A 26,705-nucleotide genomic window follows, 5' to 3' on the forward strand; every position below is an offset into this window, starting at 1 on the left:
TGAAAAAAGCTGCTATAATGTTTTATTTTCATCTTTTGTATTCTTTATACTCGTTTCGGTTACTGATTGCGGCCATGGAGGAGGACGATTTATTACTGAAAAATGAAATAATTCTGAAATTTGTTTCGTTAAAAGGTTTTATGTTTTTTTTTTTGGTATTCAGATCAAATAATAATGCCATCTTTTCATATTTTGTGTTTAATAGCACGATTAATAGGTATATATTAAAACAAACCAATCTACGGCATCGTTTCATTTGTTTTTGTAACTCTAATAATATTCCCACTGGTCCATATAAGTGTTTTAAATTGGGTATCTAAATGTTGCTATGAAAGATGCAGCCAGATCAATTGCATCTATGTTCTCTTTTTCTAGCCTGTTTATGGCCTTGTGATATATATCTAACGAGTTATTTCAAAGAACACAAATCGCAGAAAAAATCGTCCTTGATTATTAGCAGAGTCTTAAAAGTGTTGGAAACCGGCCACTTATGCTTTAAAGAGTTAACGCAAAAGATGATTCAGCCATTGATATACGTACGCACGACTGCACACAAGTCTGTGCACATGAAGTATTCATGTGTGAGACTCTGCGCTTTCATATTGTAAGCTGGGGGCATAATAAGAGTGAGAAAAAGGATTAACCAAGACATGTCTGAAATTTGATACACGATATAAAATGACAGGGTCGGAATTTGAACGGCTCAAGAGACGTAAGCGAACAATATTTACGAAAATCGATCATTTGAAATGAGAGCAACTTGTGTCTAAGCCAAAAGGTTTGTTACCAAGTGGAAATGACTGATGTATTTATTTCTAACCCTTCCAGCCTTTCAAGTAACTTTAAATCGCCTGCTTACTAAGGTTCTTCTATCGATTTGTTTGTTTTGACCCCTGACAATAGAATCGATCGAAAGAAATCATACTAATGCGTAGTACTTTATTAACATAGCAATGGCGTTTTTGTTGATTTCTTTTATTTTAATATCTCGAATGCTTTAGCGTGTAATACAACGCTTTTAAGCCTAAACGAGTCAATAATAAACTTTTGATCCACCCAATAACCTTTCAATCACACCCTACTTTAAAACGGATCTGATTTTATATCCGCTTTGCCTTGCACGCCAGCGTTAGCAAAGCTTGTGATTTAAAATATAGGCAGAACACAGTTGATATAGTTGGTAAATACATTCATGGCAATAAAGAAGGCCAAAAAGAAATGAGAATTGAAGGGAAATATTCACAGGAGAAAATTAATATTAAACAGAATTACAACATTCGGGAGCGTTTCATGTATACGTCTCGCTCTCTTTCAAGACACCCACACACATACACACACGCATAGACACACAAACACACACACACACAAACATACATATATGTATTCGTTTCAAATTTTTGACACAAGGCCAGCAATTTCGGGGTTAGGATTAAGTCAATTATATCGACCACAGTGCTCAACTGGTACTTAATACATTGATAACGAAATCATTTAAAGCAGGGTCGACGTCAGAACGTAGAATCGAACTCAAAGAACATAAAGACGGACGAAATGCTACTAAGCAATTTTACCGGCGTGCTAACGATTTTGCTAACTTACCTTATATTCTATTATTTGTTTCAGTCATTTCACTGCTAGAGCACCGCTTTTAGTCGAACAAATCGACTCCAGGACTTATGCTTTTGTAAGCCTAATACTTATTCTATCAGGTCCTTTTGCCGAACCGCTACGTTACGGGGACGTAAACACACCAAAATTGGTTGCCAAGGGATTGCGGGAAACATCGACAAAAACATGTATATATACACAAAACGAACTTCTTTCAGTTTCCGTCTACCAAATCCACTCACAAGATTTTGGTCGATCCGAGGCTATAGCAGAAGACACTTGCCCAACTTGCCACGCAGTGGAACTGAACACGGAACCATGTGGTTGGTAAGGAAGCTACTTACCACACAGCTACTCCTGCGTCTATATATATATAAATATATATTTACATACATGCATACATACATTCATACATACATACACACACATGTATGCATGTATATATGTATATATGTGTATATAGATATATATATGTATATATAAGCATACATATCTACACACACACACACACACACACACACACACATATATATATATATATATATAAATGTCATTGACAAGAAAGCACATAAAGCCATAAGTCAAATTATTTATTATCTTAACTCGGTCTTCAAATGATCAATAGCCTTTGAATTTTATTGCTATTAAGGACAGCTTTATATAAATTTCCACACCGAAAGTTTAGCTCTGGCATAATTCTATATATACAGTCTAATTTCAATTAAAATCCTGTTCAGTGTTTCTCCTAGGGGATGATTTCCATTTGTACGTTTTATCATAAAAGCACTGGGATATGTGACGACAGATTTGCATAAAGGCTTAAGATGCCTGGCTTCTCGAAGAACGCATAAAGTAAACTTATTCGCATCATCAAAATACAATCGATTTGTGGTACTGCAAAAATTTCTTAGGCATTGTAGATATTCTCCATTTGAGGTTTCTCTAAAGAATATATGCTTGTGCATGTTGTATACATACAGACAAACACAGAAGCAATAATGAAGTAGATATAACTATGTAATTAAGTGAATGCACACATGCTACATGAGTGCAAGTTTATGTACGCACACACCTGAATGTATGCACATATTAAATAATTCACATATTCGCGAAACCCAAGGGGTGTCATGTCTTTCACAAACTAACCGAATATTTTGTTAGTGAGCAGTTTGAATTCTATAAAGGGAAGAAACGGTAAAAAGAGAAATACAAACATTTATATATACATACATACATACATACATGTTTTAAAATTTTATCTATGCGCCCTTTTCAAGCCTAGCCAGACTCATGAGCCCGGTTTCCCGGTTTCTGTGGCGTATGTGTTCCCCTCAGCTGGACGGGACGCCAGTCCATCACAGCGTTACTCAAGAAACAAGAGTGAAAGTTGGGGCGAAAGAGTACAACAGGGGTCGCCTCCCCCCCCCCTGCCGGAGCCTCGTGGAGCATTAGGTGTTTTCGCTCAATAAACACGCACAACGGCCGGTCAGGGAATCGAAACCGCGATCCTCCAACCGCGAGTCCGCTGTCCTAACCACTGGGCCATTGCGCCTCCACACACACACACACACACATATATATATATATATATATATATATATACATACAACAGCAGTTTGGCAGCGTTGTCAGAATGCTAAGCAAGGTAAAATGCCTTGCGGCATTCATTCTAGATCTTAGTGCTTTACTTCAACTTCTGCTTTTCTGCTGATGTTAACCTTGCCTTCCATTACTGTGCGGTCGATAACTAAAATTTCAGTCGAATACTGGAGCTGATTTTTTTTTCTCAAATTCTCACAATCTCTTTCTCTGTGGAAGAAATCGACTGTCTTCAGACCTGGAGAGGGTTGGGCTATGGATTTGAAATACACACGATATGTCACGAAGTAGCGCACTTGCAAATCTATTATATATTTCTTTATTGCCCACAAGGCGCTAAACATAGAAAGGGCAAATAAGGACAGACAAAGTTAAGTCGATTACATCGACCCCAGTGCTTAACTGGTACTTATTTAATCGACCCCGAAAGGATGAAAGGCGAAGTTGACCTCGGCGGAATTTGAACTCAGAACGTAACGGCAGACGTAATACTTATTTCTTTACTACCCACAAGGGGATAAACACAGATAGGACAAACAAGGACAGACACACGGATTAAGTCGATTACATTGACCCCAGTGCGTAACTGGTACTTAATTTATCGACCCCGAAAGGATGAAAGACAAAGTCGACCTTGGCGGAATTTGAACTCAGAACGTAATGGCAGACGAAATACGGCTACGCATTTCGCCCGGCGTGCTAACGATTCTGCAAGCTCACCGTTTTATAATCCCTACCTAATATTCTTTTCTACTCTAGGCACAAGGCCCGAAATTTTGGGCTAGTCGATTAGATCGATCCCTGTATGCAACTGATACTTAATTTATCGACTCCGAAAGGATAAAAGGTAATGTCGACCTCGGCGGAATTTGAACTCAGAACGTAAAGACTGACGAAATACTACTAAGCATTTTGCCCGGCGTGCTAACGTGTTCGCCAGTTCGTCGCCTCATAATTCCTACCTAATATTATTTCCTTTCTGCTCACGATCGAGTGAATGGAATTATGAATATATCCAAAGATATACTGCTTGAATGTAGTTCTAAGTAAAAATTAAAATAACAACAACAAACAAACAAGCAAAAAACGAAGGTAACCTTGTTTTGATTGACTTTATGCTTTCCTTCGCCCTATTAGAATAACAACCGTCCTTTTCTGAAATAACACCCAGCCATTTCGAAACAGAGAAGATACGTAGCGCAACGTAATCGTACATGAATTGTGCTCGTAAACGGTATGATATTGTCATTGAAGGACACACTTTCGCTATAGACCAAGGTGAACAAGAACAACAGCAGAAATAAAGTAGCAGCAGCAACAACAACATCAATAAGAGCAACACAACAATAACACCTACGTATTTCCGATAGTTTAATAAAGAAATGGACACGGAATATTTATTGAAACAAAATTAAATTGGGTAAAGTTGGTTTGTTCAGACACGACAATAGCTGAATCATAAAATATGGAAGAGAAGTATTCCGTCGGGTGACCGAGCTTTACAGATGATTAATCTAAGTCGCATTTCTAAACTATTTATAGTATAAAGTAACGTTATTTAATAGATCATAAAGAATATGAAATTATTAATAATGAATTTATTATACACCCGAAATTGTTTTATAGAAACGTTAGAAATATTTTCTTAGTAGATAACAATAAATGCTATAGAAGGGCCGCCAGACTCAGAGATCTTTTAGAGTTTGATCAGAATTGTATTCAACATTAATTTTCCTCATTAGATAAAGATTTCGTTTTAACTTTCAAAACATGGAGTCTGAATTACAAAGATTACTTTCTGAAACTACAAAGCAGTTAAAATGTAGATCTTACAAAGATATTCTTCATTTATAAATATTTTAAACTTACTCTGATTCTCTGTCTTCTGAAAATTTCCAGTTCGTATTTTTCAAATAAAAAAATATTTCTCTCTCCATTTGTTTGCAATTATCTTTAGAATTTAATTCAATGAGTAGATATTGTTTGAGAAGATTTAATTTTTCCTCTTTTTTTTTGTTTTTGTTTAGCTTTAATTGAGTTTTATTATTTCGACTATTTTCCAAGCCTTGTTATTGCTGAAAGCTACTTATTTCTTTGGCATTGCGAATTCTAATATGATTTGATGACTTGATGTATTTATGAATTGCCTACGGCTTAGCATTTCGATTTCTACATCCATCCATCCATTCATTGTATTTATATATGTATATATATGTAGTGTATATATATATATATATATATATATATATATATATATATATATATATATATATATTTATATATGTATATATATGTAGTGTATATATATGTATATATATATATATATATATATATATACGTATATATATGTAAAATGTAATGTATTTGTACGTGAACACATTCACTTATGTATATATAAAAGAAAATGTGCGTAGGTGTGTGGGTGTGTAGTTACACACTTGCAATCTTACTACCTATCACGGTCAAATATATCAAATACAGTAAACGCAATATTAATACATGCAGAACAATATTTCGTTTACAGTTTCTATTACAACGTTTAAATGTCCAATTAGGCCACTGTGAGTTCGACCAGTGTTTCAAATGTTCTTTTTGTTTTGCAATAGTCAAAGTGTTGGCAAATCTATTTACGTCTTAAGTACTATATCTTCATCGTTATACTATAATAATAATGCTAAATCAGCCTACATTCATCTTTTCCAGCAGACCTCGGTATGCCTTTCTTATGCTTCTCAAGTGCACTCGACTTCAAACACCAACGAACCAGCAATCAAACAACTTTGCCACCGAATACAGAACACCTTTTCCAGTACATTTCAAATCTTTAGGACTGAAAGTATAAGTATAGCCAATATGTAAGATTGGTCTTGTCAGATTGTGGAGGTGCTGGAGCGATGACGAGTAAATGTCTGTCGTGCGCTAAAGCTAATAGGGAAACTCCTCAAAGCAAGAAAAATCAATACAAACTCTTCTGGTTGAGTAATAGTAACTGCCATGACGGGGTAGGAATTTGCTTTAGCTGACAAATGATATATGCATGTTGTGCGATAGGATAAACTAAGATGAGATTAGTTATAGGCAACTCAACAGCGGCATCTTTCTCCACGTTTGTCTGCATGATTGATGGATGAATAGAAGGACTGTTTCTGACACCATTCTGATGACTACCCCAATGTCCGTTAACATTGACTAAAATATTTTGGCTGGCGACTACAACAAACATGTTGGCCAACAACAAGATGATAGTTTTCGTAGATAAATGGAAATTATAGATCACTGTTCAAGAAAGGAGCAGGGTGTAAGGCTCCTCTGTGGTATAACAGTTCTAACAATTTGTAACAAACACGTTAAGAAAACAGCAAACCGCCTCATCACCTACCAATCTGACGAACACTCAAGTTACAGGAAGTGGAACAGAAGAACTATTGTAAATGCCGCAACTTCTCTAACATAAATTAGTGACCATTGACTTCAAAGTCAGAGCTAAGCAGGCACGGAAATAGACGACAATATAAAAAAGAGATTCGCGAACTAAAACACTCTGCAATTGAACAGTTTTAGAGAAATCATAATTGACGTATATAACAGTTGGGTATTAGTGGGTGATTGGAACGCTATTTTGGATGCACGTCTGGACTGGGTGGGTGTAGCTGACAGTAGAACCATGCAAACCTTTTCAGTCATTTTCAACTCACCGACAAGTACGGACTGGATTTCCCTGATGCACCAATGTGGAGTTGGGCAAATCGCATAGGGCCAACACGCTCACATTTAGATAGGTTGTTATGTAGGCCAACAAGTCAAGATAGTATAGGATGTCCACAATTTCAAGTAGTCGACTACACAGACCACAAATTTGTGATCTGTACGGTTGACCAACATAGGCTTGATAGTAAGGGCCCCGGATACTGGAAACTGAACACGTCCTTCCAGACGAGCCAAGCTTTCAGAGACAGGGTCAGCAAGTAACTCCATCGAAAGTTGACGAGTACTGTAGTCAACAACCGATGGTGGGTAGCTCTGAAAAGGACAATTAAAGTAGAGGCATTAAGGTTTAGCAAGGAAATAGTGATAGAGAATTCTAGAGTAGACGGAAATTTAGGCACTTAGTTAAGGCATAGCGACCGGTGTGCTGGCGACGAAATTGGCACTTGATCAATTCTTCAACGCTAAGTATGAAGCATGCGTTGTCAGAACCAGGGCACGTACTCTAAAATATGAGAGAACGAAAACCGTTCGATGGGCCCGAGTGACTGAGGTACAACATGAAAACAAAACCACAAGTCGGTCTTTGACGTTGCAGAACGGGCACATGACAAAAAAGTCCAAGTAGATGTGTGCAGAATTTCGACAGCACTTTGCTGAACTGTACGGGGCGCGTTGCCGCACGGAGACAGTGTTGGATTTCACCTCCTACCTCGACGGTCTGCCGCAGCTCTTGACCAGGTATGCAGAGTTCTGCGAAATACCGATAACAGCCGAAGATATTCTTTAGGCGTTGTTTAACTGCACTAGGGAAAGGTTTTCGGGTTTGGATGGTATGCTCTTCGAGCTTTATACTCATACGCCAGACTTGTTCGGTGAACTCTTGGTAGATGTCTACTGCAATTGGCAACAGAACGGGAGAATTCCCAGTCTGGTGATGCTGTTGAGAAAGGACTTGAACAAGTGGGACGTCATCGATAACTTTAGACCTGTAACTCTGCTAAACACTGATTACAAGATTTTGGCCAATGTGTTAGCGAAGAGGTAGACGCTTGTCGTTACTACACTGGTCGGTGATGTGCAAACATGCGCTATCCCAAACAGATGTATCCACGACAACCTCCACCTCACGCGATACATCATAGAGAGAGTAGGTAAAGAACCTGGCATGGGTGTGGCCCAGATCAATTTGGATCAATCGTAAGAATTTGATAGGGTTGACCATCAATACTTGGAGCCTGTCCTGAAGGTGGATGGTTTTGGTCCCGTTTTCTGATGCTGGATCGTTGCAATGTATAGCGACATGTTCTGTGGTCAAAGATTCCTTTCGGAATCGTTTAACATCGTGCGTACGGTTTGTCAAGGATGCCCACTCTCACCCTTTCTGTACGTGCTGGCTCACGAGCTATTACTGTGGAAGCTGAAAGTTTCGAGAGGCATCCCACGTGAACTAGGATGGGGATTTTTCGTGTCAGCATATGCTGATGACGTCACAGTTATAGTGTCGGACGTCTCGGAAATCATAGCAATTGGCACTACACTAAAGGAATACGAAGCGGTGACAGGAGCAAAGATTAACCAATAGAAGCCAGTGGGCCTTCAGCTCGGTACCTGGAGAGACAGGCCTATGCCAACCGATTGTGTTGTTGGACGCTGGACGGAAGGACCGGTTAAACTGCTTGGATCTGGTTTTGGTTCAGATCTCCAAGTGGACAAGAACTGCGAAGAGGTCACAAGCAAGGTGACCAATCTCACCCAGAAATGGGGTGAGAGAAAGCTGTCCATGAAAGGTCGGATGGAGGTGGCAAATGTGTACATCGCATCCATCATCTATTACCATCTGTTCCTTGCTCTGCTAAGTGGTTGATTAAGCTGGGGCGCTTTCTCTTCCACTTTCTATGGAAAGGACAGATTCCGCTTGTCAAACGGTTCCTTTGCTGTCACATAAAGCAAATCATACAAATCTGCACGTGCACATACATACATATATACATACTTACCTACCTACCTACCTACCTACCTACCTACCTACCTACCTACCTACCGACCTACCTACCTACTTGCCTACCTACCTACTTACCTAATTACCTATCTATCTATCTGTCTATCTATCTATCTATCTATCTATCTATCTATCTATCTATCTATCTATCTATCTATCTATCTATCTATCTATCTATCTTTCTGGCTCCGTCATTCACACATGTAGCAAGGATGGCACGTGTGAATGACGGAGCCAGCTTGAGCATAATGCTATGAACCATACTAAAAAACAGAAACCTAAAGGAAAATACAGAGCCACTTACTGCAATGTGTTTTCTTTTTGCATGACACTATTGTCCAAGGTTCCCGTGGTCTTTTCCGTAGGCTTTTCTATCCACGGACAAACCTAATCTGTTTTCCCTTTTTACATTGACATTCTGTGATACACAATACCTATTGACCAGCCCCACTTTTTGTTTCTATTCACGATCCCTTTTGAGGGGAATTCACGCTTCCCTCCCTTCTCTCCTCTTCTTCCCGAAAAGAGAAGCTCTACTTTGCATTTTGTCATTTCTGTATTCAGCCCTGCGTGGCCAATAAGGAAATCTATCTATCTATTTCTCACTCTCCCCCCTCTCTCTCTATCTATCTATCTCTCTATCTATACACATACATACATACATACTCGTATCTAAGAGGAGATTTCGCTAAACCGCATGAATTTCAACTACTGTAAGAGAATATATGTATAAAAGTTAATCAAAAATGGTTCGTAATTGACAACGAGAAGTAATACAAGTTGCGTTAAAGTATGTCTAGCTTACATAATCATTACATAGTATAGATAGTCATCTCTGTATCGTAAAATCTAATATTACTACAAATACCAAAAAATAAAAGCAACGTTCTGGATTTAAGTATTTTGGAAACGAATCGTATTTCAGTAGATAACTTCATACGAGAATCACGCAAGCTTATTACGACAAATGACTGGAGGATTTATAATAAAGACATGGCAGTGAGAAAACTATGATAATTACTATTGCAAATTCCTTTTCGATTTGAGAGACAATGCTGTCATGTCATATTTATTGATTCATTTTTATATATTTTAAAATGCAAAATACTGTTGAGTAACTATTATAGGTAAGCAGCAGGACTCTCTCATTTCTCGTGAAGTATATTTGCCTCTTACATGTGGCTAACCCTTAATGGTGGATGCTACTGTAGCTTGTAGTACCAGGAGGACACCGCCTCCGACTGGCTATTGACACACTTTCTGTGCCCTATCAGTATTTGCAAAGGTGGCGAGCTGGCAGAAACGTTAGCACGCCGGGCGAAATGCTTTGCGGTATTTCGTCTGCCGCTACGTTCTGAGTTCAAATTCCGCCGAGGTCGACTTTGCCTTTCATCCTTTTGGGGTCGATAAATTAAGTACCAGTTACGCACTGGGGTCGATGTAATCGACTTAATACCTTTGTCTGTCCTTGTTAGTACCCTCTGTGTTTAGCCCCTTGTGGGTAGTAAAGAAATAAGTATTTGCAAAGGGAAGCTATCCTTCGTATCTTCAATCAGAGATGATACTCACGGACTCGAGTTTCTGGGTATTGACTCGTCATCAGCGTGTGACAATCACCGATTGCCGATGAAAAGTCGCTTCCCTTTGCAAATACATATCCTTTTTCCAGTGACGAAAGGTCACTGATATCGAAAAAGTGTAAACAAGCAATAACAAATCTCTGATCGAGGTATAAACAGTAGCTGCACGCCAATGGGAAGTATTTCTTTCATTTCTGTTTTGCCTTTTCTCTTTTTAATATAATCTTTGTGTATTTCTTCTGTTTTAATATTTACATTTTTCATCTTCGTTTCTAAATGCTATAAAATACATAAAAAGAAAACCACTTGCACAGAATACTACTATTCGAGCAGTATATCGTCTCATGAGCCTTTCAGGTATCTCGGGTATTTTAACTCCGAGTTTGGAAATAAAGTTTTAAAATTAGGTGGCTATTAACAGCGCTGCTCTCCAACATCTCTGTCCAAGAAAGAAGATTGTTAGTCAAATTGTTACCATGGTTAATCTTTTCATCCTTTGGTTTCTTCGACACCGATGATCATTTTTGATGCTATCAATAACCAAGGGGTCATTATTTGGTTTTGTCCAGCTTCCATAAAAACTGTTCTTCGTCGGGCATTTGTCTGGCGATTGTAGCTAAATGCTTGGTTCTGAGACAGGAGATGTCAACTTTAGACACAGCTGGCTTCTTAATCGTATTGTCCTCTGCTTGGTGTGGACATGCTTCCCATTTGGACGAAGCAAGATGCGTTGTACTAATCTCTGTTGTTAATATGTGCAGAGACGTAAGTTTAGCTGAATGTATTGGTTGACAGCGTAAGATCAACGGTGGTTCTGAAATCAACTGGAGTCAGAATGTTGCTCAAAATGGTGAGCATGCTATAGCTCATACTCAGCAGCTAGGAAAACTATTGGGATACTGATCTGCTTTGAACAGTATATGATTAAGAATTTTTTGCAAATACTATTCTATGAATATTGTCGTGTCGCAGACTTAACTTTGATAATGTATGCTGTCTGGATAAGCAGAGCTCCACACATAAAGTGTGTTCTTAAAACGTCAGAACATGGAACACCGAGGAATGAGAGAAGCCATAACGGAAAGCGAGGCATGAATGGGAAGTAAGAAGCAGTAGTGATTATCGCCTCTTCTCTGTGAGTCACTAACAATCGTGGCTAGAATATCTGATTTGTTTCTTGAACTATAAGGGTTTTGACCGAACCATCAAAGCAAACAAACCAGATATTGTTGTGAAAGAACAAAACAATAAAATCGTGTTTATTGATTGACATGATCATATTCTGTGACCATAATATCTCTGAAAAAGAATTTGGTAAGCTCAGAAAATATATAGATTTGCTAGTCGAAATCGAAAAGATGTGGCATCTCAAGATTGTTACAATACCAGTGATTGTAGGAGCATTTGTAATGATCAAAAAAGGAACTGAAAATTATTTAAGAAAGGTCCCTGGTTTACTATCACTGCGGGAAGTGCAAAATATTGTCTTAACTGTTACATCACAGCATCGTCGCTGTGAGTATTCTTTCCTCCTCCTTATTTGTTTACATTATTATTTTTATTATTTAAAAAAATGTTCTCTCTGTCTTTTCCCTTTTCTCTCTCACATGACTTTGTAAATGAACAATCTGTTGTGTTCATTTTAATGTCCTACTAATATATACAGTACTTTTCTCTGCCCTGGGAGTCAAGATGACACGGAAAAAAATGGAAGCAGAATTGAAAAAAAGACGCTAATGAAAATAATAATAATAATAATAATAATAATAATAATAATAATAATAATAATAATAATAATAATGATAATAATAATAATAATGATAATAATAATAATAATAATAATGATAATGATAATAATGATAATGATAATAATAATAATAATAATAATAATAATAATAATAATAATATGTACAGACACATATGCAAAGTGCTGCTAGTGGATCAACGTCGTTCGATGATGTGAATTAAAGTGTTCGATCAGCTAATTTTCCTCCTATTGAATTAACGTGTAAGTACATAAGTAGAAACTGAGAAATATATACCTTTAGTGTAAGCCTTGAACGAAATCAGCATAACCGAGTGCGTGACAAGACATGTAACTTTTTAATTATACTTACAATCAACCCAGCAATCTTCTAAGTTGTTTTCTTCGGTACCCCAGATGCACACAGAAGGAAGGTGTTGAACCGGTGCTACCGAAAATGACATGCAGTCAGATCAAACCGTACATACGTGGTGGCGTCAATTCTGTGTGCGCTTGAGTGTAAGCGTGTTTGAAGAAATGTCCTCATATTTTATTTATTTCTTTATTGCCCACGGGGGGGGGGGGGGCTAAACATAGAGGTGACAAACAAGGGGATTAAGTCGATTATATCGACCCCAGTGCGTAACTGGTAATAAATTTATCGACCCCGAAAGGATGATGAAAGGCAAAGTCGACCTCGGCGGAATTTGAATGTAGCAGCAGACGAAAATACCGCTAGGCATTTCGCCCGCCGTTTTAACGTTTCTCCCAGCTCACCGCCTTATGTCCTCACATTTTATTAACGCAGCTTCCTACAAACTGTTCTCCAGTACACATTCACGTGCAGTGAGAGAGAGAGAGGAAGTAGAAAGAGCGAGTGAGAGATCATTCTGTTTTCCACTTCTGTAGATTATGTAACAATCACTCTTAATGTCAATATCATTTATATCCATAAACATACACACACACACACACACACGCACACACACACATATATATATATATTTATATATAGACATTTTGCCAACGTGCTACGCAGTGGGACTGAACGCAGAACCATGTGGTTGGTAAGCAAGCTACTTACCACAAAGTCTCTCCTGCGTCATATATATATATATATTCCGCCAAGGTCGACTTTGCCTTTCATCCTTTCGGGGTCGGTAAATAAAGTACCAGTTTCGCACTGGAGTCGATGTAATCGACTTAAATCCGTTTGTCGGTCCTTGTTTGTCCCCTCTATGTTTAGCCCTTTGTGGGCAATAAAGAAATATATATATAGAAAGAGAGAAAGAGAAAGAGAGAGAGAGAGAGGGAGAGAGAGAGAGAGAGAGAGAGAGAGACATATGATAGATATTAGGCCAAATGTCACGCCGTCTGGTATAATGCAATCTTTGGATATAATCTGGTGCCTTTAGTTGTAGTATCAAGTGTAATGTTACAGTTCGTAATTTTTGACGCACACTCTATTTAGCAGTTGCTGACACCATGTTTGTTAGATATATCTACAAGGAGCAGCAAAACATAGTAATTGCTATACAAACACACGCATATATTAAATTCGGACAACCATATACAACAAGATAACGAATTTGCCGTCATCCATTCTCTCTCGCACCGTATATATTTGCTTACTTCTGGCGCATCGTCAAAACATATGTAATTTTTCTTACACTTCATTTACCTGTGTACTCTTTCATTAATTGTTGAGTTGAAGTTAAGTTTACTATTGTCCACATATAAATTTTTAATGACGTTTACAAAAATGTTTCGAAAATTATTTCTGACAAATTTAACGTTGCAGGATTTATTTTCTGAAAATTAAATGCAAATGACTTAAGAAGATTACAAATTGGAACAGGTTTATTTTCTTGTAGTTCTTTCCGTGTGGTTGAACACATGATTTACTGGAGGAAAAAATTACTTTGATTTGTGAGGTTACGACAATTATAATATTTTTCCTTCTATGAAAGTTTGTATTAGTTTTGTAGTAAGCAATAAATATAATAAAAAATATAAATAATATGCTATGTCGCTGGCAAGCAACTCTCTGATTCATTGTTAATTGTATCCGTTCACTGGGAGGTAATTCTCTACTAACGGAATCTAATTTTCGCAGCGGTGAAATCCATATATAATCTAATTAAATGTGTTCTTAAAAGAAAACGTAGAATCATATAACAAATAGAATCTTCTCCGTTGACAAGTGGTTTGATTTTAGGACCTGGAGGTAAGAATTTTGATGTGAGGCTTGCGTGGATACATATTTCTCTGTTGTGCGATTTGGGAAGTGATATTAACTAAGCAAGAGTAATTTAGCATAACATTACTCACATAAAAACGTTGTGGTAATTATTGGGACTTAGTATGTTTTGAAGTGAAGGCGCATGGCTCAGTAGTTGGAGCGTGGAGCTTACGATCGTGAGAAGGTTGTGAGTTCGATTCCCAGACCGGGCTGCGTGTTGTGTTCTTGAGCAAGACACTTTATTTCACGTTGCTCCATTTCTCTACGCTGTAGAAATGAGTTGCGGCGTCACTGGTGCTGAGCCGTATCGGCCCCTTTGCCTTTCCCTTGGAAAACATCAGTGGCATGGAGAAGGGAGCCTGGTATGCATGGGCGACTACTGGTCTTCCATAAACAGCTTTTCCCGGACAGGTGTCTCGGAGGGTAACTTTCTAGGTGCAATACCATAGACATTCATGCCCGAAGGGAGCCACCCTTTGGTATGTTTTGAGAAATTAGGTATAAAATATCCATGGTTATGTTCCTGGAGACATTTTCAGAGTTGAATGGAAAATTGTAGCAGTAAATGTTCTTATTCCTACCTCTCTTCGGAGGGGCGGATAGGAGATACCCCATCTTTACTAATTTTCCATTAAAGCCACAAAATCCTATCTGATTTTCGCTGCGACTTTCGAAATTACCTCTATAAAATATAGATCGAAGATTCTTAAACTGGTATGAAATAGTTTATAAATGTTACTTGGGGTATCTATGAGTATAGACATTATCATCATTGGGCTTTTAGAGGAATAACATTTTCCGATCATGAGACCTAAAGTATTTCCAACATCTTAGCTGTAGTCCGACAAGAGGTAATAGATATATCCTGGACATGATACTTGAAGATTTTTTAATTCCTGAATTATTTATGATGTGAAAGTTTATAATTGCATAAAATTACCTGTTGTCTCCATCAAGCATTATTGTGCGCTGCTACCCTTGAGTGTGATTTGGACTAATAATCCAACAAGATCTGCGAGAATAACAATTGTAAAGATGGTGGCCGGTATTATCCAATGATGGAATCAATTTACAATCATTATTTTGGACCTCCAAGCCCACTGCCCCCAGAAACAGCTGTTGGACTCGTAAAACTCTTCTTGAATCCTTTTAATTCCCGATATTATTTCTAATCTGAGTAAGTCGGACCTTTTTATATGCAAACATGTACAGTTTTGGGTATAAAATGTATTTTATATGTTTTGTATATCGACTTGCCTAATTTGCTTATTCTTACATTACCTGCCCAGGTTTAAACCTCTTGAGCACTACGAAGTGTATTCTATATGGAGAATAGGTGTCTCTCGTCTATATATATATTTCTGTGTTCCAAGCGTGGGCTTGAAACGTTTTTCACTTCCCGAGCGTTAAACTAATATATCTGTTTGTTGTTTACACACCCGTCTTCGTCTCTGGTTTTTTTCTTAAATTCTCACTATATATATATATATATATATATATATATATATAATATAAAGTTAATCCAAACATAAAGACACAAAGAGAAAACACAACAACGTGAGGACGTGGAAAAAGTATAGTGTTATTGCACGCTCGTGACAGGAAAGAAATAAGGAGGATTTAACGTTTCGAGCGGAGCTCTTCGTCAGAAACATAGGAAAGAGAAAGACCCAAGGAAGGGAAAACGGACGAAAAAAAGTCGTCAACGATACACACACGGTCGCGTGCATGTATGTATGTATGCATGAGTGTGTGTTTATGCGTGTATGAGTATGACCATACAGGTATGTAGAAATATACTGTGTTAATATTGCTGTGAGTGAGTCGTCACAGATATCTATCCGTCTACAAACCCATCTACTTATACGAACACCCACATATCGTCAAAAAACACATACAGTGATTTACATCACTTCCGCTTATATATATATTATATATATATATATATTATATATATATACATATATACGTTTGCACGTCCACACATATACACTCACAATCACATTTATACATGTGCTACCAACGTAGAAATTCATAGAAAGGAATAACTTTTACAAGATTTGTTCTACGAAATAGAAAGAGGGGGAGAAAAATTGATAGAGAGAAAGAAACATAGACAGCTAGTGACAAATGAAAAAAGGGGAAAAAACTGAACAATGTGTAGGAAAACTAGGAATGAATTGTTTAATCAAGCGAGAAGAAAGAAATTTGTATAATAATGAATAAAGTTCAACGTAGAAAAGCAGAATAAATACGTTGGCGAGTGAAAAGAAGAAAGTGTAACATTTCAACGCTCATCAATAGTGTTTCGAATAAAACAGAAAGGGATTTAATATAATTTCTTGTAGGAACTCCAAAACTAAAAGAATATTAGTTGTTTTTTTTATTTTAAGGAAGAAGGAAAAATATTACAGGATTATTCGAAACAAAGTTAAGAACAAAGATTTCGAGAAACGGTTCCTATGAAATTCGGAAAGAAAAAAATTCTTTTGAAGAAATCACTTTTCCGAAGAAAAAAATATAAAATGTTCCAAATGTATTGCAACGCTTTGGTTGCGTTTAAAATTAATTTAGTATGAGCCAAAGTTGATATAAAAAAAATTATATAAAATGAATCAAACGTAATATATTATCATTTTGTTTTCTAATTTGCCATAGATGTTTTTAGAAAAGAATATGAGACTTGTTCAACAATGTTAGGCCTCTTTTAACAACTAATAAGCCATAAGTCCTTCATTTTATCCAATCTGTCTTTGCACTTTGTCTTTCGCTCTACTGCACATCATATTACAAACATGTCATCCATATTATTAATACGTGGATTAATTGAAGTCTTTCTTGATGGGTGGTTCTGCAGATTGCTATATCCGTTTAGAAATGAAATATGTCTAAGCTGTATTAGTTATTTAAGTATTTTCATAACATTTTTTTATGAGCTTTTCTGTAACTCATCTGAGAGCTCGTGGAATTTAATGTATTCCTGTTTAATAACATACACATATTCATTTAGATTTGCATAAATGCATGCATTGTATGTAAGAATATATGTTTAATAGTGCTATGGAACGCGTGCAACTTTTAAATAGGTTGTTCTTACTCAATGTGTCGGCACAGTCAGAACAAGTTTATTCTCTAATCAAATTTATGGAAATAAGCCTATGATAATAACTAGATTTGCTTCTCTGGGAGAGAAAACTTGACCAGAAGTGTACAAAGTTAAATACATTTCGTTTATAGAATTAATACTCTCGTTCGTTGGATGAGACGTTGGGTAATGTTTAAGAATGTACACAAGTTCACACACAAACACACGCATATATATATACACACACACACACACACACACACACATATATATATATATATATATATATATATATATATATATATATATATTTATAGAGGGCATTATTATACATACATGCCACACGCTACGAGGGACATTAGTCATTTCTACCAAAAATTTTACTAATCCTACCCAATGCAATCTTTTCAAAGCAAGACATTTAAAAAATGAATTTAGTCTTGTATCACCTGTGATTGCGACCGTAACCGCAGTTGCGTCTGTCCTCATCAGCAAGACTGATTCTGAACATATCATAAATAAACGACCCTGTACCGTCAAGACCGAACAGCTAACTGCTCAACCCCAACGAAGCACATGGGGGAGTTTACATATAATACATCCGGTAAATGGCAGGCTTCTTCGAATTGCATTTCGGATAGGAAAAGTTTTTTCGGAATAAAATTATTTAACAATTAAGGATAATCTCCTATTAAGGGATCTTAACAAGAAATATCAGGTAGATAGCGTGAAAAACCTCATAAGAGAAAAATTTCGAAAATAATTCTTTCTTATTGAAAATATTAATTTATATATAGAGGGCATTATTATACATACATGCCACACGCTACGTGTGGCATGTATGTATAATAATGCCCTCTATATATAAATTAATATTTTCAATAAGAAAGAATTATTTTCGAAATTTTCTCTTATGAGGTTTTTCACGCTATCTACCTGATAATTTCTTGTTAAGATCCCTTAATAGGAGGTTATCCTTAATTGTTAAATAATTAATGTTTTGTAGAGGCGCAATGGCCTAGTGGTTAGGGCAGCGGACTCGCGGTCGCAGGATCGCGGTTTCGATTCTCAGACTGGGCGTTGTGTGTGTTTATTGAGCGAAAACACCTAAAAGCTCTACGAGGCTCCGGCAGGGGGTGGTGATCCCTGCTGTACTCTTTCACCACAATGGCGGTGCCCCAGCATGGCCACAGCTCAAGAGCTGAAACTGGACAAACAAACAAACAAACAAAAACAAAATATATATATATATATATGTATACTCTTTTACCTGTTTCAGTCATTTGACTGCGGCCATGCTGGGGCACCGCCTTTAGTCGAGCAAATCGACCTCGGGACTTATTCTTTATAAGCCCAGTACTTATTCTATCGGTCTCTTTTGCCGAACCGCTAAGTGACGGGGACGTAAGCAATGCTAGGGGGACAAACACACACACACATATATACATATATATACATATATACGACAGGCTTCTTTCAGTTTCCGTCTAACAAATCCACTCACAAGGCATTGGTCGACCCGGGGCTATAGCAGAAGACACTTGCCCAAGATGCCACACAGTGGGACTGAACCTGGAACCATGTGGTTGGTTAGCAAGCTACTTACCACACAGCCACTCCTGCGCCTGTATATATATATATCTTCGTTACAATATCATAAATCAGGAGTAGAGCATACCCTATAAAATATAGAGCAGTTGTTTATTTTTGTATGCGTAACGTACAAAAGTTTCAGAAAAAAAACCCCATTGGTTTCATATCTAGCATGGACTGAACATCTCTTCAGTTTCTCTAAACGATAAGTCATCAGCCTCAAGTAGGTGTTCGTGACTCTCCCCAGTTCCAGGTGTCGATTTGTTGATCAGAAATGATCTTTGCGTTCCAAGGTTGGATCTAATCCTATTGCCACTGTTTGAACAGAGAGTTCATTTAGTACAGAAAAGTTAGAGAATGATTTTCCCGATATTTTTTCTACTTTTGCAGGGATTCGGTCAGATCCATGCCGAAAGGTATCTCCTCCAAGTCTTCTTTGCCGAATTATTCCATTTGTGATTTGTCAGATACTTTCATGGACTATTCTTTTTGTAAGGTAGAGGCTAATGACTTATCTTCAAAGAGTAGTGACTCTTCTGGTCTTCTTGATAGGTCTGATGGAGAATCGGGAGGTGAAGACATTCTTTATAGAGAGCAACTTATTAGTGCGCAGGTTGAGGATGCTGAGTTGAAGAAGTTAGCTAATAAGGCTGTTTATTTTGAGGAGGTTAGCAAGGTTCCAGTTTGTTACTAGTTTAGGGATAGTGTTATGTTGAGGAAATATAAGCTGCAGGACATTCCTGCGGGAGATGAATGGAAATGTGTCATCAAATTGTCGTACCAAAATTATTACGAAGTCATGTACTTTCATTGGCACATGTAAGTCACATGGTTGGTCACTTAGGTGTAAGTAAAACTGGTATGAAATTTTTGGCACATTTCTGTTGGCCTACTTTGAGACAAGATGTGGCCGAACTTTGTAAGACCTGCCATGCGCGCCAAATAGTAGGTAAACCAAATCAGGATTTTGGAGAAACTTTCAGTCGGGTTATCATTGATTGCATTGGTTCGCTGCCTAAGACTAAGACTGTTAATCAGTATCATCTCACAACCATATGTGCTTCTACCAGATTTCCTGAAGCTATTCCTCTTCGTAGGATTGCCGTTCCTGTGATTGCCAAGGCTTTGATCGGGGTTTTTTTTTTACCTTAGTTCGTTTGCCAAATGTTGTTCAATCCGATCGGGGATCAAGTTTCGTATCTAAAGCGTTTCGGCAGGTTATGTACCGGTTGGGTAAAGGTTAATTGTATTATCATAGTCATTATAACAAAGTTTCTGTGAAACTTTCTTTTCCTTAAGTGGGAGAGAGAATGTTACGAGAATGTGTTTTCCTTGGGAAGTAATATAGTGGATTTCATTTGGGTATATAGATTCGAACCTGAATCTATAGAATTCGCCTTTAAATTACAACGGCATTTTCTCAGAAAAAGCAATAGTTGACACCAGTTACACTGTCCACATGGCCTTTCCAAGTCGATTTGTCTTTTCCACTTAACCCTTTTGACCTCTTCTATGCTACCAAAAGCTGAAATTAAATAAGAGCTACCTACGTCAGTTTCCCATTGTTCTCGGCGATATGTCTCTTTGTCTCGCTATTCTGCAATAATTATAAATACTAACATTCTCTCTTGTTTCAGTCATTTGACTGCGGCCATGCTGGAGCACCGCCTTTAATCGAGTAACTCGACCCCGGGACTTATTCTTTTGTAAGCCCAGTACTTATTCTATCGGTCTCTTTTGCCGAACCGCTAAGTTACGGGGACGCAAACACACTAGCATCGGTTGTCAAGCAATGCTAGGGGGACAAACACAGACACACAAACTTACACACACATGCATATATATATATACATATATATACGACAAGCTTCTTTCAGTTTCTGTCTACCAAATCCACTCACAAGGCATTGGTCGGCCCGAGGCTATATTAGAAGACACTTGCCCAAAGTGCCAGGCAGTGGGACTGAACCCGGAACCATGTGGTTGGTAAACAATACTTACCACAGAGCCACCAGAGGGAAAAGTTGGTTTGTGAAAGAAGACGGCCGCAAGCAGATAGGCATACAACTTTCATAAGCTCACCTTTCTCTAACAAAGGCCATTCTGTCTGTCTGTCTCTCCGCTGCTGCCTAAGTGACAGGCAGTACGAAAGTATCATTCTGTTTTCCTCCTTCTTGCTATAATTTTATCACTGTCTTTAGCTCACTACTAAGTCCAACATAAGCACGGTAACAACACAAGGAGTTAAAAAGAGTGACCTCCCTTTTGTTTTGATCGACATTTTAAGAATTTGGAATAAACGAAGGAAATTGACGACTCCGATCTCCAACATTGGATTTTCAACCAATAAGGACTAACAAACTCAGAACATTTTTTGCAATAGCTCAGTGCTTTGGACTCAAATATTTTGTGACGGCCATGTGCCTTGGTCTCAAACATTAATATGCGCTCTCTTTGATGTGAGTTTAACCAATCTTTTCTCAATACATGATTGACTCACACGGGTTTGTTGATTTCTTTGTCTAACCCCCTAACAATATACAGACATACATATGCACATATGAATATGATAGTAGCGTGCCAAGTGGTCTCAGCCCATAGAAGACTTTAGTGCACCACATGAAGTGGGTTGAGAGGCCACATAAAATTATTTTGCCCATTCATACTTGTACCGGTATATGAACTAATGAACCTACTCCCGCGGCTCGCGTCTCATACATACATACATACATACATACATACCTGCCTACCTGCCTACCTGCCTGCCTACCTACCTACCTACCTACCTTCCTACCTACCTACCTACCTACCTACCTACCTACCTACTACCTATCTACCTACCTACCTACCTACCTACCTACCTTCTACCTACCTACCTACCTACCTACCTACTACCTACCTACCTACCTACCTACCTACCTACCTACCTACCTATCTACCTACCTACCTACCTACCTACTACCTATCTACCTACCTATCTACCTACCTACCTACCTACCTACCTACCTACCTACATACATACATACCTACCTACCTACCTACCTACATACCTACCTACCTACCTTCCTACCTACCTACCTACCTACCTACCTACCTACCTACCTACCTACCTTCCTACCTACCTACCTACCTACCTACCTACCTACCTACCTACCTACCTACCTACCGACCGACCGACCGACCGATCTACCCACCTACCTACCTACCTACCTACCTACCTACCTACCTACCTACCTACCTACATACATACATACATACAAACATACATACATACATACATACATACCATGTCTCGGCACCGGCGGCCGTTTTGCCTCTGTAGTGATTATATATTGAGAAAAAATTGGCGAAAAAATTTGGTAGCTAGATAGTACCACTACACCTCTATATATACAAATATGTATAATGTATACATACACGTACGTGTAATCTTATACGTCATAAGTTAAGTTTCTATAACCTAGCGCAGCCATAAATGGTATTATAATGAAGGAAGCAACGATAACTGTGATTGATATACGAGTAGTAAGTAGCCACGATTCATAGATAGCACATACTTAGAGATAAAAATTTAATCTGATATCTGAGAAAAAATGCCATTTTCTTTTCTTTGATCATAAATTTGGCTTGAGAGTAGTCTTAATTAATTTTAAACGTTCTACTAAAGTATTAACAATGTGGTCTGTTATTATATCGAAACAGTATTGTTGAATAACAGTAATTCAAGTGCTGAAACCACTTAAAACTTATGATAAATTCTGAACATCGCGTAGAAGTTATTTCAAAATATTGCTTTGATTATTGTGTATTGTAATTATACAATCTCAGCCTGTTGCATAAATATCAAAACAAGCGAAAAAGTACGTAAGGGAATTAGGTCTATGCTTCGTGAAGAGCAAAACTTCATCATCTTTGAACTTTAAATTTTAGCGTGAACTTTTAGGTTAATAATTCAATTTCTCGTATCCCAAATTGATATTGGAGTTCATGGGCTGTGTTCCAAAACACAAGGAATCAATCTCAAATGAAAGACCCACTTCAACAGGAAAATTGTGTAAAATTATTCCAATTTCTTTCCAATTGCGACTGATATTTCTGATATCATTAAGTATATTTTTATACTGTCACTTGTCTGAGTTCTCCAACAGAAGTATTCGTGTTCTCTCTGTCGATCTTTCTACTTTTAACACACAGACAATATATCCTGTTCTCTTTCTGTCTCTCATACACACAAACACACTACTTACCCTCTCACACACAAACACTGTACACACATGAACGCATAAATAAATCTTAGTTCATTTATTGTAAATATTCACATAATGTCGCACACCGAATTAAATAATTATTCTACGAAACAATGTTTAAATTGGATTTCTTATGTAACATTTATTGCCAAAACATGATGCATCGGAGGTTTTCTGTCTTGTATATGTTCTACATTTTCTCCAAATTTTAAGCTTCACTCTCAGACTAAATAAATATTTCAAGATACTCTTATTGTAAAAAAAAAAGAAAAATGATAATCGCAGCTAAGCATTAAATTTATAACACCAATACATTAACACTAGGAATACAACTTCCATTGTCAAAAAAATGCTTTAATAGCTAAAGCGTGTTTAGATGAAGAAAATCTCAACTTCTATATATTCTAGATGTAAGCAGAGGACAGACTTATAATATAGACAAAAACGTATCAAGAGAAGCTTTTAAAGTATATTATTTAGATCTTTCAAATATTTATATCCAATATTTTAAAGTTATGAATCATTTATATTTTGATGATTTATTTCATTATTTTCCAATGACATTTTTTCATCTATTTTCTAATAAAGACACTCAAATGGTCAACGTTGATTTCAATCTTTAAATATATTTACACTGAAGTATTTTTTTTACATCTTTAACTACAATATTCTATAGCAGTTCGCGAAATCCTTGAATGTAGAGTACGCTTAGTTATATATTTTACCATGCGTAAAACATGCAGAAATATACACATACATTCATGTGTATGTGAGTGTGTGTGTGCGTACGTTCGTGTGTGTAGTTTTGTGCCATCATGAAACTCGTTTGTCTCAGTCAGAATTATATAATTATTTTGTCTCTAATTTTTGCGTCGACTCCACCCTTCGCCATTTAATGTTGTTATTTTGTTATTATTCTATATATTACTCTAATACGCACAGATATACACACATTTACTCACACATGTTAGCCGTTATTATGTACGCAGAGGAAAGTAAGTCTAAATTTTCTAGAACATAAATATCTTGAAGCATATGTGTTCAATGTGTGAACAGCATTGCAGAAAGTTTGGTTGCCAAAGATCATCAGATATCTTCTTTAAAATGCTAGCAATCTTTACATTTTTCTACGTGCTAGTGTTCCCTCTTTCTCGATGCGTCGAAGATAACTACTGAAAGAAAACTTCTGTATATTACCTAGGTAGCAGTTATGCCACCTAGGTAATCATAATCAATGTTGAGCAATTTAGTCAGGGGTCACCTAGCTTAATGGTACAGAGTGCTCAGCCGAAATTTGAGGTGTACAGGGTTCGATTCTCTATAGCGGCTTGCTGATCACTTTTTAAATAAGATGGCGAGCTGGCAAAAATGCATAGCGGCACTTCGTCCGTCTTATTTTTTGAGTTCAAATTCCGCTGTGGTCGACTTTACCGTTCATCCTTTCAGAGTCGACAAAATAAGTACCATTTGAGCACTGGGAGTCGAAGTAATCGACTTACCCCCTTCTTTGAAATTGCTGGCTTTGTGCCAAAATATGAAATCAATATTTAGAAAATTGGCTAATTAAAAATAAATGACTATATTCAAAATAGCATAAGGAAATACTGAGTTGTTAAAATGAAAGAGGAAATATATGTTGTTGGTGTAGGCTCGAAATTGTTTTGTGCTTTAGCAGAAATGAAATTGCAAAATTATTTTCTCGTGATCTAGTGATTGGTTTCATCGTACCTCATCAGATTCTTTAGAACTGAAAATTATGTTGGTTGATACTGCAATCATTACATCAATTTAAAATGCAGAGCAATCCTCAGCTGCAGAAAGTCATAGAATTTAATTAAATTAGAACAGATGTACACATTAGTATAATTATACTAATGTTCCATCTGTTCTAATTTTATTAAATTCTATGCCATTTGCAGCTGAGGATTGCTCTGCATTTTAGATTGATGTAATGATTGCATTGTTCAATTAAATGGAGTTGCATGAAACGATCGTACTACATTCCCTCTGGATATCTTTGTTGCTTGTTTGGATTTTAGTCACCTTATTTTGAAATTGTATGGATAATACCGTGCTAAATTCTGGTGCCTCAACTCAAATACCATATTCTTCAGAATGTTTGCTGAACTTATCTATCTATCTTTCTATCTATCTATCTATCTATCTATCTATCTATCTATCTATCTATCTATCTATCTATCTATATCTATCTATCTATCTATATCTATCTATCTATCTATCTATCTATCTATCTATCTATCTATCTATCTATCTATTTATCTATCTATCTATCTATCTATCTATCTATCTATCTTTCTATCTATCTATTTATCTATCTATCTATCTATCTATCTATCTATCTATCTTTCTTTCTTTCTTTCTTTCTGTCTGTCTTTCTGTCTTTCTGTACTTCTGTCTATATATGTGTGCACGTAAACTTATATTTGTGTGTAAGTATGTATGTTTTTATGCATATTGGTTCGAGCAAGATGTTTACACTTTGTAATTATGAAATCTGATGCTACAGGATAATGGTGAAACTCTAGAAAACTTTATTTTAAATGGGAGTGAAAGACACGATTAATCAGTTAGCCTCTAACTTATATAAACCCCAATAAATCGAAGTAAGTTACATTCGTATTAATAACCGATAATAATTAAACTTTCCGTGCGAATAACTGCTTAACTCTCACGTTTCTAATTACAACAGAATTAAAAATAGCTTGAGATGTCAATATTAGAAACAGAATTAGCAGCAGCCGGGATGGGAGAAATAGTTATTAGATGCAGCAATAATAATGTTAAGAATCATATCGTACAAAAAGTTTTGAAATAAGAAGCAAATATAGATTCTTCAAGAAATATACGTATCATGTATATTCTGCTTCCATGGAACAACACAAGTTGCATAATTACCACATCTAACTTCTGTTTTGCTGTACTCCTATCGACCAAAATATAATTAAAAAACAAGATATTCTCTTTATTTCTTTGACAAATTTATTGACATGTTTACAGACCATGATTGACTAATATTTTTATTTACATTATATTTCTGCTAAACCAAAATATAGCATCAAACCTCCATCAACAACTTATGTCTGATTATCAGTATTACGTTGCTTCTCAATAACTTGGCTTGGGTTTCACTCCATACGTGGAACCATGGGCAAATGTCTTCTATTAGAGAGCATCGAATCGACCAAAGACTTGTGAGTGGATTTGGTTGACTGAGAGAAACCCATCGTATATATATATATATATATATATATACATATATATATATATATATATATATAT

At 36.8% G+C, this 26,705-nt stretch overlaps 1 long non-coding RNA gene across 1 annotated transcript in view; it reads left to right on the forward strand.

Moving 5' to 3' along the window:
* Nucleotides 1-16,020: 16,020 nt before the first annotated feature.
* The window catches only part of LOC118763287, a 14,126-nt gene continuing 3,441 nt past the window's right edge, over nt 16,021-26,705 (forward strand). Inside the window, exon 1 of the long non-coding RNA XR_004999038.1 lies at nt 16,021-16,204. This is a non-coding gene — a long non-coding RNA (uncharacterized LOC118763287). The remainder of the gene's footprint in view (nt 16,205-26,705) is intronic.

The sequence above is a fragment of the Octopus sinensis genome, linkage group LG4 (genome assembly GCF_006345805.1).
Source record: "Octopus sinensis linkage group LG4, ASM634580v1, whole genome shotgun sequence".
Classification (NCBI taxonomy): Eukaryota; Metazoa; Mollusca; class Cephalopoda; order Octopoda; family Octopodidae; genus Octopus; species Octopus sinensis.